The following is a 17198-nucleotide window of genomic DNA, read 5'->3' as shown; positions in this document are numbered from 1 at the left end:
GGATATCCCTCACCTTAAACACAAACCCCAAAAAAGCCTATGTACAAAAGAGAAGGAAGGAAATATACAGTAGCATTAAGAAGAAGGAACAGACTTAGTCTCTTATTTTAAAATGGGGATAATAAAAACACCAAAGTGGTTGTGAACAGCATATATAAAGTACCCAACACTATGCTTGGTACATGACTGCTCAGTATATAGAGAGCATACTAAAAAAATGTATACACATTTTAAGAGAGGAAAAAACTGTATTAAAATTGTAACACTCAATATATACTGATTACAAAAGATGAATACAAGTCATGTGTATACATTTTTTGACACCCCCAGTGTTTAATGGCAAACACTAGGTTAGTGCTTGGTAGAACTGGCCCTTTAATTTTTCTAAGTTGAGAAAGGTGATAGCTCTATATCCAACCAGCAGTGGATCCTGGCCACACCCACACTGGGTTAAAAATGGTAATCATACAATAGTACAATACCATAACCACATCAAAGTACCACAAAGCAAATCTTATGTACTTAACACAAAGATTTATTGTTATTAGAATGGAGATTCAGATCAAATATAAATATTTGAAAATAATCCTTTTGGGGGAGTGCAGTTCTTTCTAAGAAAAAAAATCTTGGAATTTTGGAGCAATGGGTGAAAGGGCACCGAGCTAGGAGAAAAGCACCCAGAATGAGGAGATTTTAAGTCCATGTTGCCTATTTCACAACTGAGTCACAATTCACATGGGCATTTGGAAGCAGGGGGGGGGGAGAAACTTTAATGTGTGTAGTGTGGTTGCCCATGGGCAACTCAGTGAAGCAGGCAAAGAAGGTCCTTGGCAAGAAGGAGAAAGGATACCAAAATGAAAGTGGGTCTGAAGCAGGGAGAGGCGGTGCTTTTTACCATGTGAGCTGACTTGAACACCAAGAGAGGTGGTTTCATGGAAATGGAAAATTCAGCCATCAGTCAACGAGCCTTATGCCTAGATTTGGGCATCTGTGAAGCTGTGTTGCTATTGAAACACCTGATAAATACCTTTTCATAACCCAACATGGGAAGACCAGATGATTTGGAAGGTTATGCTGTGGTTTAAGGCTATTGAAAGTTCAATATTTATTCTATTGGTCTATAAAGCTCAAGACTGAATTGTCTCTCAGTAAGTCCCACATAACCAGCTCCTCCTCCAGCATACAGGTAGGCAGGACCACTGCATGTGGTAGTCGAAGCTGTGCCTTGTCCAGCTTAGGTCACCAGAAGGGTGAATGGGGACAGATTTAGCCTGGTCTGTTCACCAAGGTGAAGAAGAGGAACTTTTAAGTAACTTGCACAGCAGTTCTAATGAGTTAATAGTGGCTATGAGAATTGATTTGTGTGTATTCACTTAAGTCCAAGGTAATATGCTAGCATGTAGGAGCCCCTTGTGCCACACTAACACACACTAGAATCATGCTTGCCACAAGGTGAGCACCTTATAAGAGGCATATGGACATGGGACTGAGGCTGACAGAGAGGAGAGAAGATTCATGTCTCTCAGCTCATCTCACACATACCTCATGGCCTGCAATCTCCACTGGGTAAAACTTAAATGGAATTTAAAGTATTGTCTTCCTCATTTTCTCTTGATGTTAGGGTACTAGTAGATACTCTCTCAAAAGAGGTGTTGAAGAGAGTTTAATGAAGGAGGTTTTTACAAAATATGGGCAGAGTTAAGGGAAACCAACAAGGGGTGATTCCCCTTGGTTGGCAATCCCAGAGAGAGAGTAATAACCAGAATTTCCAGGGAGATCTGTGGCTGATGGAAAGATGAACCCTCCAGGAGCAGTGTCCTTTGGTAGAGAAGAAGCAGGCATGGCCAGGTGCGCCTTTCTTCTGTATAGTACCAATATCATAACCCCTGTGCTACTCAATGAAGAATGTTCTGGAGTCAAGGTTAAAATGATTCTTCTTTCTTCCTATCCACCAATTATGGAAAAGCATTATACATTTTAGATTGCATATTTGGACTCTGGCTTTCTTCTATAGCTTTTTGTTTTTCTAGTACTTTTGGTTGCTTTGACTTTGTCTTATAGAGAAGAAATACTTCCCTTTTTCTCCATGTTATAAATGGATTCCAGTTTCTTATTCATGCTAGCTATTACATGGAAGTCATTCCATTTTTCTTCTTCTTGAACAACATTGACTTTACCTTTTAATTTTGATTATTGCTTTCTAGGCCTTCTTTTTAAAAAATGTCATTTTGAGATTTCTTTTGTAAAAATGAATTATAAGTATAAGTAATTGTATTACTGGGTTAGTTCTATCTTTTCTTTTATCCTGCAGTCTTTCTCTTAGTTTTTCACACTTGTTTAGCTGAATAGCATCACTAAGTAACATGCAAAAAAAAAAAAAAGATGCAAGAATGACATCTTTTTTTAAGTGCTAAATTTTTCTACTTAATTCTAGAATGGCTTATCTGAGTAATGTAGATTGGGCTTTTATATTTCTTGCTGGGCAATAAAAGATGGGATACCAACCTTCTGATACAGATTAGCTTATCTTTAGATGTAATGTATCCTGAAACCCACATATTTAATCACCTTGAGGTAAGATAAATGCTTGACTGTCACATGCGTTACTCCAGCTGCTCATATTGTGGTTGGTTTTCACCATTTGGACCTACAAAAACCACTCCCTTCAGGATAGCCAAGAAATATGAAGTATAGGTGGTGCCAGGTGAGTCAGCAGCAATGAGGAGAAGGGAGAACTGCCTGTCCCTTATCTGCCCCACTTATGTGCGATTGAACCAGACTTGAGGCAAAACACTGAATCCCACAGAGAGAGCTAGGGGAGCTAGAAAACAACATTGGCAAAGAGCAGTGGATATGAAGGACCTCATGCCCTAAAACGCACATGCTGCAAATGTATTTGAAAAGGAAGAAGGCTATGTTCATAATGTTAGAATAATGATGTCAAGAGCAAATGACCTAAATGGTCCTGTTCCCTTTCATTATCATTCACTGGGACAAAAACAATAAACAGAAAAACAGTCATCAACATACATCCATCTCAACAGTACTTCAGAGGACATAACTGTCCTAAGCACTGGGGGCACCTGAGACTGTGAGGTCAGTGACTTTCCAAGGCCTCCAGGCTCCCTGGGTTGTGGATCCCACACTCTTCTGTCTGTTTGAGGAGCCTTAAGTTTGTGTTTATTTCTTTTCTCTTCAGGATCTTTAACTTGTTGACCAATGTCTCTTCTGAATCCTATCCCTTTTAAACATACCCTGTTTTCTTGCATTAAAAATAAAGAATGATGGGCCAGCCGAGTGGCGTGTTGGTTAAGAACTGGCTTGGGATGCCAGAGGGCCCCGGTTCGGATCCCACATATGAGGGCCAGTGACACTGCCCTCCACAGCTAAGATGCTGAACAACAGCTCAACCTGGAGCTGGGCTGCCGTGAGTTGCCGGCAACGGCGTAGGCTGCAGCCCCTGCTGCAGTGGGTTGCCACGGGCTACCGTGTGTAGCCAGCAGCCACCGTGAGCGGCCAGCAGCTGTCCAGAAGCCGGTGACTGATCTGCCTCGCCCGGGAAGAGCACAATGATGGTGCCAACTTGGGCCAGTGAAGCAACATCCTCCACAACTAGACTGAAGAACAAAAGGACAGCAACTTGTCTGTTCTCCTTCCCCCAATTCCCCAATAAAAATCTTTTAAAAAAATAAATAAATAAAATAAAAATAAAGAATGAAAGCAAGAAAAGAAAAGAAGAGGGAAGGAAAGGCAAGGCAAGGCAAAGAAAAGCAAAGAAAAGAGAAAAGAAAAGGAAGTAAATTCACTTCCCTTTCAGGAGACTCCTCTGACACATTTTCCTCACCTTCACCAGTTTCTCAACATAATCCCATTTGGATTCTTCCCTTACCAAACTATGAAATTATCTTTATAAAGATCACTAATAATTTTCTTGCCACCAGATTCAATAAATATTTTGATCTTCTTAAATCAGCAGCTTCACTGAAGGCCAATCCCTTCTTTAAACACGCTTGTCCTTGGGCTTCCCTGAAACCATGCTCTCCTGGTTTTCCTCTTTTGTTTGTGGCTGCTACTTCCACCTCCTGTTTGTCAGATCATCCTTTTCTACCAGCCTGTAAATTCGTTCCTCAAGGCTCTTTTGCAGGCTCTCTAGACTACCTCCTTAGGCAATCTCAAACACATCCACAGCTTAAATACTGTATATCTTAAACAAGTGTCTATCTCTGTTTGCATGCATCAGAGGCACTTCACACTCAAACATTCCAAGTTAAAACATGACTATCCCCCCAATTCAATTCATATATGGTGTTTTTTATTTCAGTAAATAGCACCAAAATCCATTCAACTGAGCAAGCCCAAAGCTTGGGACTTGTCCTGGCCACCCACCACGTGCTCATCATCCCCCATATCCAAATCATCACAAAGAGCTGTTCATGTTACCTTCTGAATATTTCTTAAATCCATTAATTTTATTTTATCTCATCTCTTACCACCATAGTCCAAACTACCACCAACTCTCACCTGGTCTACTATAATAACTTCTTAACTGCCCACTTCATATCCTCCATCCAATTTTCTGCTCTGTTGGAAAACTGATTTTTGTTTAATTTAACCTAAATATCATCATGTCATTTCCCAGCTTGAAAGCCTGTCAATAGATTCCAATTGCTGTAAAGATTAGGACCAAAATTCATATTATCTGTATAATAAACCCTGCCCTACCTTTCCCAGCCTCACTTGTCAATACTCTCCCTCACAAGAGTGACTGTCAGACCTCTGTCACTTTGGTCTTCTTCCAGTTACCAGAATACATATGCTATGCTTAGTACTGCCTCAAGCATTTGCAAAAAGTGTTCTTTCTCCTCTGAATACTCTTTTCTTCTCCCCAAGTTTACCTAGTTATTTTCTACTCCTCCAGAAGATTTCAACTCAAAAATCACTATCTCAGGGAAGCACTCCCAGAACTACATTCCAGATCAGGACCATGTTTTAGACATTATTGCAGCCTTTTGTATCTTTCTCTCACACCACTTACCATGTTTCATAATTCAATATTTGATTGACCTCTGTCTCCCCAACTAGACTATAAACTCCATGAGAGCAGAAACAGCATCAGTTCTCCATCACCATTAGCCCCAGCCCTAGCAGTTGACAAAAAGTAGATGCTAAATAAATACACATTATCAGTGATAGTGTTTTACTGTACAAGGCAGGCAATAAGAGGTAAAAATATATATTAATTCTATGCCTCACATAATAAATATAAAAAGTCTCAGAGGAGAAAAAAATCAATATGAATAAAATTTCCAGTGACATGTTTATGAACCTTTTAGGAGCTGAACCAAAAGGTAGTTTGCAAAGGATATATATAATAACTTTATGCTATGTCCTCTGCAGTGCTGTCAGATTTAATCTGAAAAGATAAACTTCCCAGTAATAGGTTCTATAAGAAAACTGAAAAAAAAAAACGGAACAAGAGAAGGATAGCAGTGTATATTAAAATGCTACATTTTAGACTGAATTGTCACCAGATTTCTTTGTAAAATAAATCTACCTCCCTCCTACCCAAAATACCTAGAAGAAAAGTATTTAGAACAATAATCACAAAATAAAAAGCATGTATGATCAGATTGGCAGAGAGGGCAGAAAGTAGAAAACCATGATCCATATCATGTGCAGGAGATGACTACTCCAGAAATGCAAACAATTTCAGAGATACTCTAAGCCAGGGGGACAATTTCTGCCAAGAACCAGATAGTAAATGTTTTAGGCAGGGTGGGTAATAGAGTCAGGCTACAGAAGTGGTTAGTAAGCAAAATTTAAGAAGATGCTCATGCTCAGGGTCATGCAAGTGCAGGGTCAACCTTAAAAAAGATATTGCACCCCAGGCACTTCTCTTTCCTTACCTTAGTCACAGCCCTAATTTTAGGCTATGTGAGTTATATAGTCTCTGTTGCAATTACTCAATTCTGCCATTGCAGGGTGAAAGCAGCTATGGATATGTAAATGTATGAACATGGCTGTGTTCCAATAAAACTTTATTTACAAAAACAGGTGGCAGGGTGGGTTTGGCCTGAGGACCATAGCTTCCTACACCTGCCCCAAGCTCAATATCCATAAACACAAGGACAGTTGGGCAAGGACTCAAAAGACTTCAATAAAAACAGTTAGACCAGGGCCGGCCGAGTGGCGCGATGGTTAAGAACTGGCTTGGGACGCCAGAGAGCCCCGGTTCGGATCTCACATATGAGGGCCAGTGACACTGCCCTCTACAGCTAAGATGCTGAACAACAGCTCAACCTGGATCTGGGCTGCCCTGAGTTGCCAGCGAAGTCGTAGGCTGCAGCCCCTGCTGCAGTGGTTGCCATGGGCTACCGTGTGTAGCCAGTAGCCAGCGTGAGCAGCCCTCAAGCCACTGTGAGCGGCTGTCCAATAGCCAGCGACTGATCTGCCTTGCCCGGGAAGAGTGCAATGATGGTGCCAACTTGAAGCAACGTCCTCCACAACTAGACTGAAGAACAAAAAGACAGCAACTTGTCTGTTCCCCTTCCCCCATTCCTCAGCGCTGTTCCCATCCCTCAATAAAAATCTTTAAAAAAAAAAGCCAGTTAGACAAGGGAGACCCTCCCTTTCAGCATGGTTTTCCCCACTCCATACTGAGCAGTGGGCAGCATTGGCATCTCCCAAGTCCTGTAGAATCGTGACATGTTCAAAATGTCTTTTTTTCCTCTCATATTTGAATGCAGTCACATTTGGCTGACTGTAGAATTCTAGTATAATTTCCCCTCAGAACTGGAGATACTCTTCTGTTGTCTTTTAGTGTACTGTATTGATGGTGCAAAGTTCATTGACATTCTATTTCTTATTTTTTTTGTAACTAACCTCTCTTTTTTCTCTGGGGAATTTTCAGATTTCCCCTTGATCTTCAGGGAGATGAGAAAAATCAACAATAAAGAATAGAGGGTGGGGGTGACCGGGTGGCTCAGTTGGTTAGAGCGCGTGCTCTGAACAACAAGGTTACCGGTTCAACTCCTGCATGGGATGGTGGGCTGCGTCCCCTGCAACTAGATTGAAAAAACGGCGACTGGACTTGGAGTTTAGTTTGCACCCTCCACAACTAAGATTGAAGGACAACAACTTGACTTGGAGCTAATGGGCCCTGGAAAAACACAACGTTCTTCCCCAATTCCCCAGCACTGTTCCCTTCCCCAATTCCCCAATAAATAAATAAATATATATATATATAGATATATATATATAGATATAGATACACACATACATATATACATATATATACACACACATACATATATACATATATGTGTATATATATATATACACATATATATATATTTTTAAAGAATAGTGGGTGGGAAAATATAACAGAAAATGCAGGCTATAATCTAATGATATGAACGGATTAAGTTCCTCTATCAACAGACAAAATAAAGCTCCTGCATTATATATATATATATATATATATATATATATATATATATATTATATATATGTATATAATATATATATATACACATATGCTTTTTATAAGAGATATATCTAAAACAAAATGACCCTGAATAATTGAAATAAAATTTTGGAAAAATGATATCCAAGGAAAATGTTAATAAGAAGAAAGAAAATATAGTGGTATTCTTCTCAGAAAACAGGTTCTTGGTGTACACCACAAGAAAGAATTCAAGGACGTACTGAATAAGCCAAACAAGCAGCAGATTTATTAAAAGGAGGACAGTACACTCTTAAGAAAGTAAGAGCTAGCAGGCCCAGGGAAGAGCAGCTGCCCCAAAGAACAACGAGACTTGGGAATTTATTTCACTAAAATTGAAGGCTAAAATATTCAAGACTTATAGGTGGTATTATAGGTGCTCCTAGGTGGGTGCTCACTAACCACTCCTTCCCATTAGAAGGAGGGTTTTTTGTCCTTGTTTGGCTCTTGTCGGAACTGTCGTGGCAGCACAGGGGGTGGAAATTTTCCCTAACCACAATGCTAATAATATTATAATCCATTATAATTAGGTAAAGTTCACATTGAGGGGCAAGATGGCGCCCTGGGTCTGCTCTTGGCCACCTAAAACTAGCACTGGGCAGTCTGGTGGCTGCATCTTTTCTTAAGGATGATCTCATCTCCTCCCTCCTTTGTCCCCCTTCATCTCTTCCTTCCCTTCCTTCACCTATCTTCCCATGGCCCAATTCTTTCTGCCTACTGTAATAGTATTAATGTCACATGCAGTAAATTTCAGGACTCAAAAGAGGAATATTTTTATATTGATAAAAATATCTACAAAAAAGTTTGAACAGTCAAAAACTTTTACCTCATATAACTTCTAAAGTATAAATTCAAAAATATTATTAAACAAAAAGAAATTGACAGATGCAGTATGACAGTTTTAGATATATATCAGAAATTGATAGATTATGTAAACAGAACTTAAGAAAGAATTTGAATAATATAATTAACAAAGTTGATATAATATGTAATTAACACCCCTCAAAAAAAAAAAAGAGAACATGCACATTGTTTACAAACACCAATGGAATACCTACAAAAATTGAATGAAAGTCAAAAGAAATACCTCAAATTTCAAGAAACTATTAAAAGCAGAAATTATAGTCTTGGTTCTCTGATCTCAATGAAATGAAATTAGAAATTAACAAGATAGAAATAAACATTTTTAAATGTTTCTGAGCAACCCTTAAAGAGGAAATTAAAACTAAAATTACGAACTGTTTTTAAATAAACTAAAAATGAGAAATAATTATCTAAACTTAAGTAATACAGTCAAAGTAGTACTCAGGGAATAATGTATTGACTTAATATATTAAAAGTCAAGGAAGGGCCAGCTGAGTGGCTCAGTTGGTTAAGAGCTCGCTTGGGAGCGCCAGCTCTGAGGAGCAGGGCTGCGGTTCGGATCCCACATTGAGGGCCAGTGACGTTTGCCCTGTACAGCTAAGATGATGAACAATAGCTCGACCTGGAGCTGGGCTGCTGTGAGTCACCGGCGATGCCATAGGCTGCAGCGGGGCTGCAGTGGGGCTGCAGTGGGCTGCCATGAGTTACATGAGTGGCTGGCAGACAGCATGAGCAGCCGGCAGCCAGTGTGAGCTGGCAACCAATGACCAGTGACCGATTGCCTCACCTGGGAAGAGCACAATGATCATACCAACATGGGCCAGTGAAGTGAAGTCCTCCACAACTAGGCTGAAGAACAAAAACAGCAATTTGTCTACTTGTCTGTTCCCCTTCCCTGATTCCCCAACGCTGTTCCCCTCCCCCCAATTCCCCAATAAAATCTTAAAAAAAAAAAAGTCAAGGAAGATTAAAACCAAATTAACTCAAGAAACTAGAAAGAGAAAAACAAATAATTCAAAGAAAGTAAAAGCAAATAATAAAATATTAATATCAAAACTTATTAAATAGATAATATGACTTGTTCAGTAACATTACAAGTTATTCCCTTGAAAGGAGCAATGAAATAGATCTTTGACAAGTCTGATTATGATAAAAAAGAAACAACAAATAAACCACATTAGGAACGAAGGCAATTATACAGGTCTAACAATTAAGTTTGTGAACTCATCCTAGAAAAACTGCTACATATCTCATTCATGAATATCATTAGGGTCACCTGCAAAGTACTCCCCTTGGGAAACTATGCACCGATGCCAGTGCCTAGTCCACCCTTCAAAGCAATTTTGGAACTCTTTTTCTGGAATGGCCATCAGAGCTGTCATTGTATTACCCTTGATGTCCTGAATGTCATTAAAATGTCTTCCTTTCAATATCTCCTTTATCTTCAGATAAAGAAAGAAGTCATTGGGGGCCAAATCAGGTGAGTAGAGAGGGTGTTCCAATACAGTTATTTGTTTACTGGCTAAAAACTCCCTCACTGAGAGGACCCTGTCCCTAACCCTAATCCTAACCCTAACCATGTCCCTAACCCTAAACCTAACCCTGTCTCTATATCTAACCCTAACCCTAACCCTAAAAATAAATAAATAACATTTAAAAAGTAAAAAATAAAATTAAAAACTCCCTCACAGACAGTGCCGTGTGAGCTGGTGCACTGTCGTGATGCAAGAGCCGTGAATTGTTGAGAAAAAGTTCAGGTCGTCTAACTTTTCCACGTAGCCTTTTGAGCACTTCCAAATAGTAAACTTGCTTAACTGTTTGTCAGGTTGGTACAAATTCATAATGAATAATCCCCCTGATATCAAAAACAGTTAGCAACATCATTGCAACAAGTTCTTGAATTTAATTGTCAGACCTCGTATAGATGGAGATTTGTTTTAATTTTTGGAGATTACAAAAGACCAATATTTCTATGAAGTGAATGATCTTTTTGGAAAATATACCTAACAAAACTTTTAGACAGAGACAGTGAGAAAACTTGAAAACATGAAAAACCACAGAAGAAATTTAGAAGGCATCCAAAAATCTGCTACTAAAAAATTATATGGGAGAAGATCATGGTGGCAGCAGAGTTTTACATTTCCCCAAAATTCCTCCCAAGAAACTGAGACCAACTAGGATAGAGTTGAAATTTGCAGGAGGAGTAGGAATTAACTAGCTAAATTTGGGGAGAAGAAAAGGGCATTTGGGAAAGAGGAATAAGTGATGCAAATGCCCTGAGGCGGAAGTGAGCAAGGCTTAGCTGGGAATGGAAAAAAAACCCGAAGAGCCCTTGTGTGATCCTCATCCCTTGAGTGTGGGTGGGAACGAGGCTTGTTTCCAACCAACTGAATATTGCAAATGTGACAGAGATAGACATAATTACACGTACTTGCTTAAGTTTCACAAGATTACAACCCATCTGGTTAGGGGATGCTCTCTCTTTCTGGCTTTGAGGAAGCAGGCAGCCATACTGGGAAGGTCCATGTGACAAGGAATAAGAGTGGCCTCCAGCCAATAGCCAGCAACAAACTGAGATCCTCAGTCCAACAATCAGTCCATGAAAATGGACTGCTGCCAATAGCCATATGAGCTTCAAAGTGGACCCTTCCTCCCTGGAGCCTTTTACTTGTCTGAGACTAAAACCCTGGCCAAGTCCTTAATTATAGCATCTTGAGACCATAAAGCTAAGGGCCTGGCTAAACCATGCCCAGACTTCTGACCCACAAAAACTCTGAGATAATAGATGTGTGTTCTTTTTAGCTGCTAAATTTGTGGTGATATTATGCAGCAATAGATAAATAATACAGGACCAGAAGGCTAGTAGTCACTCCAACAAGGGAGTGAATGGTGAAAGTGCTGGTGTGTGACTCCAAGGCTAGGGCATAAAAGGCAATGCAGCTTTTCACCTTGCTCACTAAAAGACTCGCTCTGGAAGCCTTCAGCCACTGTGTAGGTAGACTGGCTGCCTTAAGCTTGATACGTGAGTAGCCCAAATCAGCTCATGTAGAGTGACCACATGAAAAGGCCCTGAGACTATGAGAAAAGAGAGAAATGCCCAGCAGGCCCTCGGTTGCACCAGCCCCCCACTGATTCAGCTCCAGCCTCCATCTGACTGCAACAGACCTTACGCCAAAAGCACACAGCAAGTCCTTCCTGAGTTCCTAACCCACAGCAACTGAGAGAGAGAACATTTTCTTTAAAGTTCAGGGTGATATATATATATATATATATATATATATATATATATATATATATATATATATATATATATATATATATATACAGCAATGGATAACTAGAAGAGATAATAATAATAAAATTTACTGATCTAATTTGAAGGATATTGGAAAATCAATTCATTATTTTGAAAACTAGTAAAAAGAAAGAATAGAGCATTTTCTCTGCTTTTCTTGTGTGAGCTTGAAATTGGGATCCAGATACCCTAATAGTTTATCATGGGAAGTTTCTCTTTGTAGATCTATTTCTGCTAATAGATGAAAAAGAGTAATAGAATATCACCATTGTAAAACCCCAAATGAATTAATAGATCTAAACATTATCAATGGCTGCCAACATCACAAAAGAAGTGCCTCCTGATGTAAGAACATACCACCTATGAGGTAATCTTGAAAAAATAAAACATCTAAGGATCAAGCCCCTAGATTTACAGGAAATACAGTCTAGAGGGAGGTGTGAAACTATCCCACAGGGATGCATTCAGCAAAGTCCAATACTATAACCACTAGCACCTGAAATGTGGCTAGTTACTATCAAAATGTGATATAAATGTAAAATACACACTGGATTTGTAGCCAAAAAAAGAATGTAAAACATCTCCTTAATTTTGTACATGTTGAAATGATAATACTTTGAATATATTCAGTTAAATAAAATATAGTATTTAAATAAATTTTACCTGACTCTTCTTACATTTTTTTATTGTGGCTACTAGAAAATTTAAAGTAACACATGTGGCTCTCATTTTATTTCTATTGTGGAACACTGTTGCAGAACATAGGAAATTACACGACAACCTAATTTCCTTTTTTCCTGACCTGCAAGGGAAAAAAGATATAAAAGAAAACCCCATGTATATCAAAACAAACTTTAAAAATATACAACCAATTGGAATATGTGCATCTTATTTGTGATTCAAACAAACAAATCGTAAAGGATTATTTATGAAGCAATTGGAAATTTGAGCACTGATTTGATTATATTAAGGAATTACTGTTATTTTTTGTTTGATAACAGTATTCTGGACATGTTTTAATAAAGAGTATGTATCCCTTAGAGATCTTGAAACACATGAAATGGTGTATTATCTAGGATTTGCTTCAAAATAGTATTTAAAATAATAAATTTAACAAGGCTGACCCTGTATTGATAATTATTGAAGCTGGGTGATGGATGCATCAAGTTTCATTATGTCATACTTCCACTTTTGTGTATGTTTGAAATTCTCAATAATAAAAAAGCTATTAAAAAGAAAGAAACACACAAAAAAATACATTAGGCCAGGTCCTTTCGCAGAAGAATTCTAACAAAGAACTCATGTCTCATAAACTTTCCAGAAGATAGGAAAAGATGCAAAGCTTCTAAACTCATCCTTTGAGACTAGTATAACTCTAATATTAAAACCAGACAAGGATATAGTATAAGAAAAAGAAAAGAAAACTCTAGGCTAATGTAACTTCTGAATACACCTGTGAAAGTCCTAAGCATAATGTCAATAAATTAAATATAACAATATATTAAAGAATAATATAACATAAGGAAGTAGGGTTTATTCCAGGAAAACAAAGTCCATTCAATATTAATAAAACACTACATGTAATTTATTGCACCAAAAGGTCAAAGAATAAAAGGTATGTGATTATTTCAGTAGATAACAAAACAGTGTTTTAGAAAAGTCAACACCCATTCATGTTAAAAAAGCAGAAATTCATAGCAAACCAAAACATACTTTTAATTGTATATGTACTTCTAAATTCTATAAATATTCAAGATAACTTATGTAGTCAATACTTGTTTAATTAACAAAAATTAACAAGTCACGCACAAATGCTCAATAAGTTATATGATCAAATTTATTGCATAATTTTCCAGCTCTCCACTTTTATATCTCTATCAGTACAGACTTTGTCACAAGATCAAAGGTAATACAAACGTCTAAATGTGTAAAATGAATTGGAATGAATAAGTATGATTTGTATACATTTAGTTCTTCTAAGATTTTTTTTTTTTTAGCTGAGCCATCCTGACACCTGTTGGCAGCTCAGTGGCAGCTCAGCTCGGGCCGGGACTCGAACCAGTGACCCTGTTACTCAGAGCTCACTCTTGAGCAAGCTCTTAACCAACTGAGCCACTCGGCCAGCCCCTTCTTCTATGATTTTTAACACATATTCCTTATGCTAATTAAAATTCAAGGCCCATGGAGAACTTATGCCCTCCCAAATTATGTAAGTCATCACATTTCAGTACATTCACACACATGCATAATTAGTTTGAATAATTTCATTGTGAAGAACCTTGTGAATTCTTAGTAAATGTGGTGGTTCTGGCACACAGCTTTAAAATCATTCTTAAAACTTGAATGTTGTTGGCACATGAAGGACTACACTGGAATATCCAGAATGTGGGGGTAGAATATGGAAAAGATCATCATCTTCTGAAAGTGAAAACAGAAAGCAGTGTAATCACACCACCAAAAACTGAAAAGACAGCTGACAAATGTGTTGTTGATAGAGTTGGAAGATGACCAATCCTCATGTCAAGAACATGGCTCAGATGTCACTAATGTAAAGTGAACCTGCACTGTAACTTGCCTGGCACATTGAAATGGTACCTGTGGAATTTGTCACTGTTTCCTGATACTATCTAAGAGGAGGGTGCTTTGATTCTAGAAGACCAATAACCCTCACCTTGACAGAAATATCCCTAGAATAAAGAAAGATAATTTTCAAGACTTAGATGGCTTAATGGAGATAGGTTTCAAGAGCATCTAACACACAATGTCTAATTCTATATCTGCCAAACAAATTATTGATATGTAAACTGGTTTTCAGAGAGAAACTGCTATTCTGATAACAGGATCCCGTTGTCAAGGCAGGTTTATTTCACATTGCAATTTCTTAAATTTTCCCTCAAAGAGACCAATGTGTTGCTTTTCAGTTTAGTTAGTGTTTCACAGTCCTCTATAGTTTTTGATCAGCTTTGAGAGGCCTGATGGAACTATTTCTGGACCATTATCGGTAGGGCATCCAGTCCACACCACAGGGATTCCTCTATGCATGAGGAGCCCCCGCTGTCTCTTATGAAAAATGGGGAAAAGCTCTTTGAGACTAACAGTTGGCTTCAGGATGGTAAGATTAACACCCCTGGACAAAGATGGGATCCAAAGTGTTCCCTCACCTCTGATTAAGAGGTGCTATAGGGGAACAGGAAACTCCCCACTGGGAAAGGAGGTACAGAGTCCAAGCCCAGATAAATTTTTAGGTGGATATCAGGTGGTTTCTTCTGGGACCTACGGCCAAGTTCCACGGCAGATGGACTGTGGTTCAGACTTGCTTTGGAGAAAACTGTCACCCTGCTGTCAGAGGGAAAAACAAGAAGGATAATGGTTAAATGAAGAAAATAAAATAAACTTATTTTTTCTTTTTTCTGGTGTAACCAGCCAATATCTGTGAAATGTGATAATTGGAAAAGGGAGGTTTTTTGGTTTTGTTCTTTAAGATGAGAGAGATTCAGATATGTTTATACGCCAAGGAGAAGTCAAGAAAAAAAGGGTGTTTAAAGGTTCAGAAGAGGGAAAGGGTGATGACTAATGAACGAAACCTAAGGAGATGGGTGGGGAAGGAGAGGGTAGGATATGGGATGAATCAAAGCACCGGTAAGAGAGGTTAAGCTGGAGCAGAAGGAGGGACACCTCTTTCCCTGAGCCTAGAGAAAAAGATAAGACGTGTATGGGGGCCTATGTCTGTCAGGATAAACCTGGTTATGCTGTGGTAACAACCTCCAAAATCTCCATGGCTTACAACATGAAAGGTTTATTGTTTACTCACACTGCATGTCCAGTGCCAGCTGGCTCTGGCTCGGTTCTGTGTTGTCCACATTTCAGGATTTAGGCACATAGATCAGCCCCTATCTGGAATACTGCAGTCTTTGTGGCAAAAGAAAAACAGAGAACAGCAAACCATGCATGAGCTCTTAAAGCTCCTACACATCACCTCAGTTCACATTTCATAGCTAAAGCAACTCCCATGATCATGCCTGAGTTTGATAGAACAGGGTTGTAGGAGAGGAACCATGAATATGGGCAAATGATACAGTGGAGAGTGACGCTGAATATGAGTGCACTATACAGTAGAGAGGGACTTTGAATATGGGCAAACAGTTCAGTCTGCAAGGCCCATCCTGCTTTTGCTGGTGATAGAATTTGCTCCTTATTCATTCAATAAATATTTACTAAGCCCTTTCTATGTGCTTGGCCCTATACTTGGCTCTGAGAACAGACTTCTGCTCTCATTGCTCTTAAGGTTTAGGAGTTCCCACTGACAGCCTTGATTTTTTTTACTGACATAGGGGACTCTATCATCTGCTGAGAGTGAGGGGGTTATTTAGAAGTAAGGAGTTTGAGGAGAGAGGTAAATTTTTGCAATAATTGCTGAGCAAAATGAGAAAGACTACTGAACGGGAGGAATAAAAGGACAGCCAGGCAGCACTGCATGTCCAGCTATGGATGGCAGGTATGGCTGTGTGATATTTCCTATCAGCGCTCAGTGGCCTGCATGCTCTAAGAGAAAAAAAGTTAAGGATCTGGGGACCAGCTAAGAGATGAGGAAGCCAGAGATGATGTTGACAATATGAGGAAAGGGGTTTAGGTCTCGATAAAGAAGAAAGTAAAGTCATATGGGCAAATGCTGGGCAACAGACAAAGGTCTTGAGAGCTAAGTTTAAGAGGAGAGTGAGTGAACTAGAAAGGCAGGATGTACTGCCCAGTGAATGCAATTTAAGGTGTCACAGGTGGAGTCGTTTTGGGTATGGAAAAAGTCCATGGCATGGATACTGGAGGGGGGGGGCTGGTTGATCTTTATCCAGACCTGATTGCTCCTCAGAAGTTGTCCCTGCAGTTAAGAATTATATCCACATGCAACTTTATATTGATCTCTCAATCCAATGCTGAAATTACTGGGGATAATGAATTGACTATCTATATTGTTTTGTCTCCCCCCCATTCCAGATCCTAGTCATTTCATAGCTACTTTGGAACGGAACTGAGGAGAAATATGACATTTCTTTTTGAAGTTCTCTAATGCTTCTTTGTATAGTACCACAAGGTCTGACAACTAAGTTGGCTAACTTATTGCAACAATGTTGCCAACCTTTTTTTGATATCAGAGGGAGTATTCATTATGAATTTGTACCAACTGGACAGTTAACCAAGTTTTCTATTTGGAAATGCTGAAAAGGCTGTGTGAAAAAGTTAGATGGCCTGAACTTTTTGCCAACAATTCATGGTTCTTGGAGCACGACAATACACCAGCTCACATGGCACTGTCTATAAGGGAGTTTTTAGCCAGTAAACAAATAACGGTATTGGAACACCTTCCCTATTCACCTGATCTGGTCCCCAATGACTTCTTTCTTTACCTGAAGATAAAGGAAATATTGAAAGGAAGACATTTTGATGACATTCAGGACATCAAGGGTAATCCGATGACAGCTCTGATGGCCATTTCAGAAAAAGAGTTCCAAAATTGCTTTGAAGGGTGGTCTAGGCATTGGC

This window comes from Hipposideros armiger, unplaced genomic scaffold (assembly GCF_001890085.2).
Source record: "Hipposideros armiger isolate ML-2016 unplaced genomic scaffold, ASM189008v1 scaffold_312, whole genome shotgun sequence".
Lineage (NCBI taxonomy): Eukaryota > Metazoa > Chordata > Mammalia > Chiroptera > Hipposideridae > Hipposideros > Hipposideros armiger.
The sequence above is the reverse complement of the archived record's forward strand: the minus strand, read 5'-3'. Positions refer to the sequence as shown.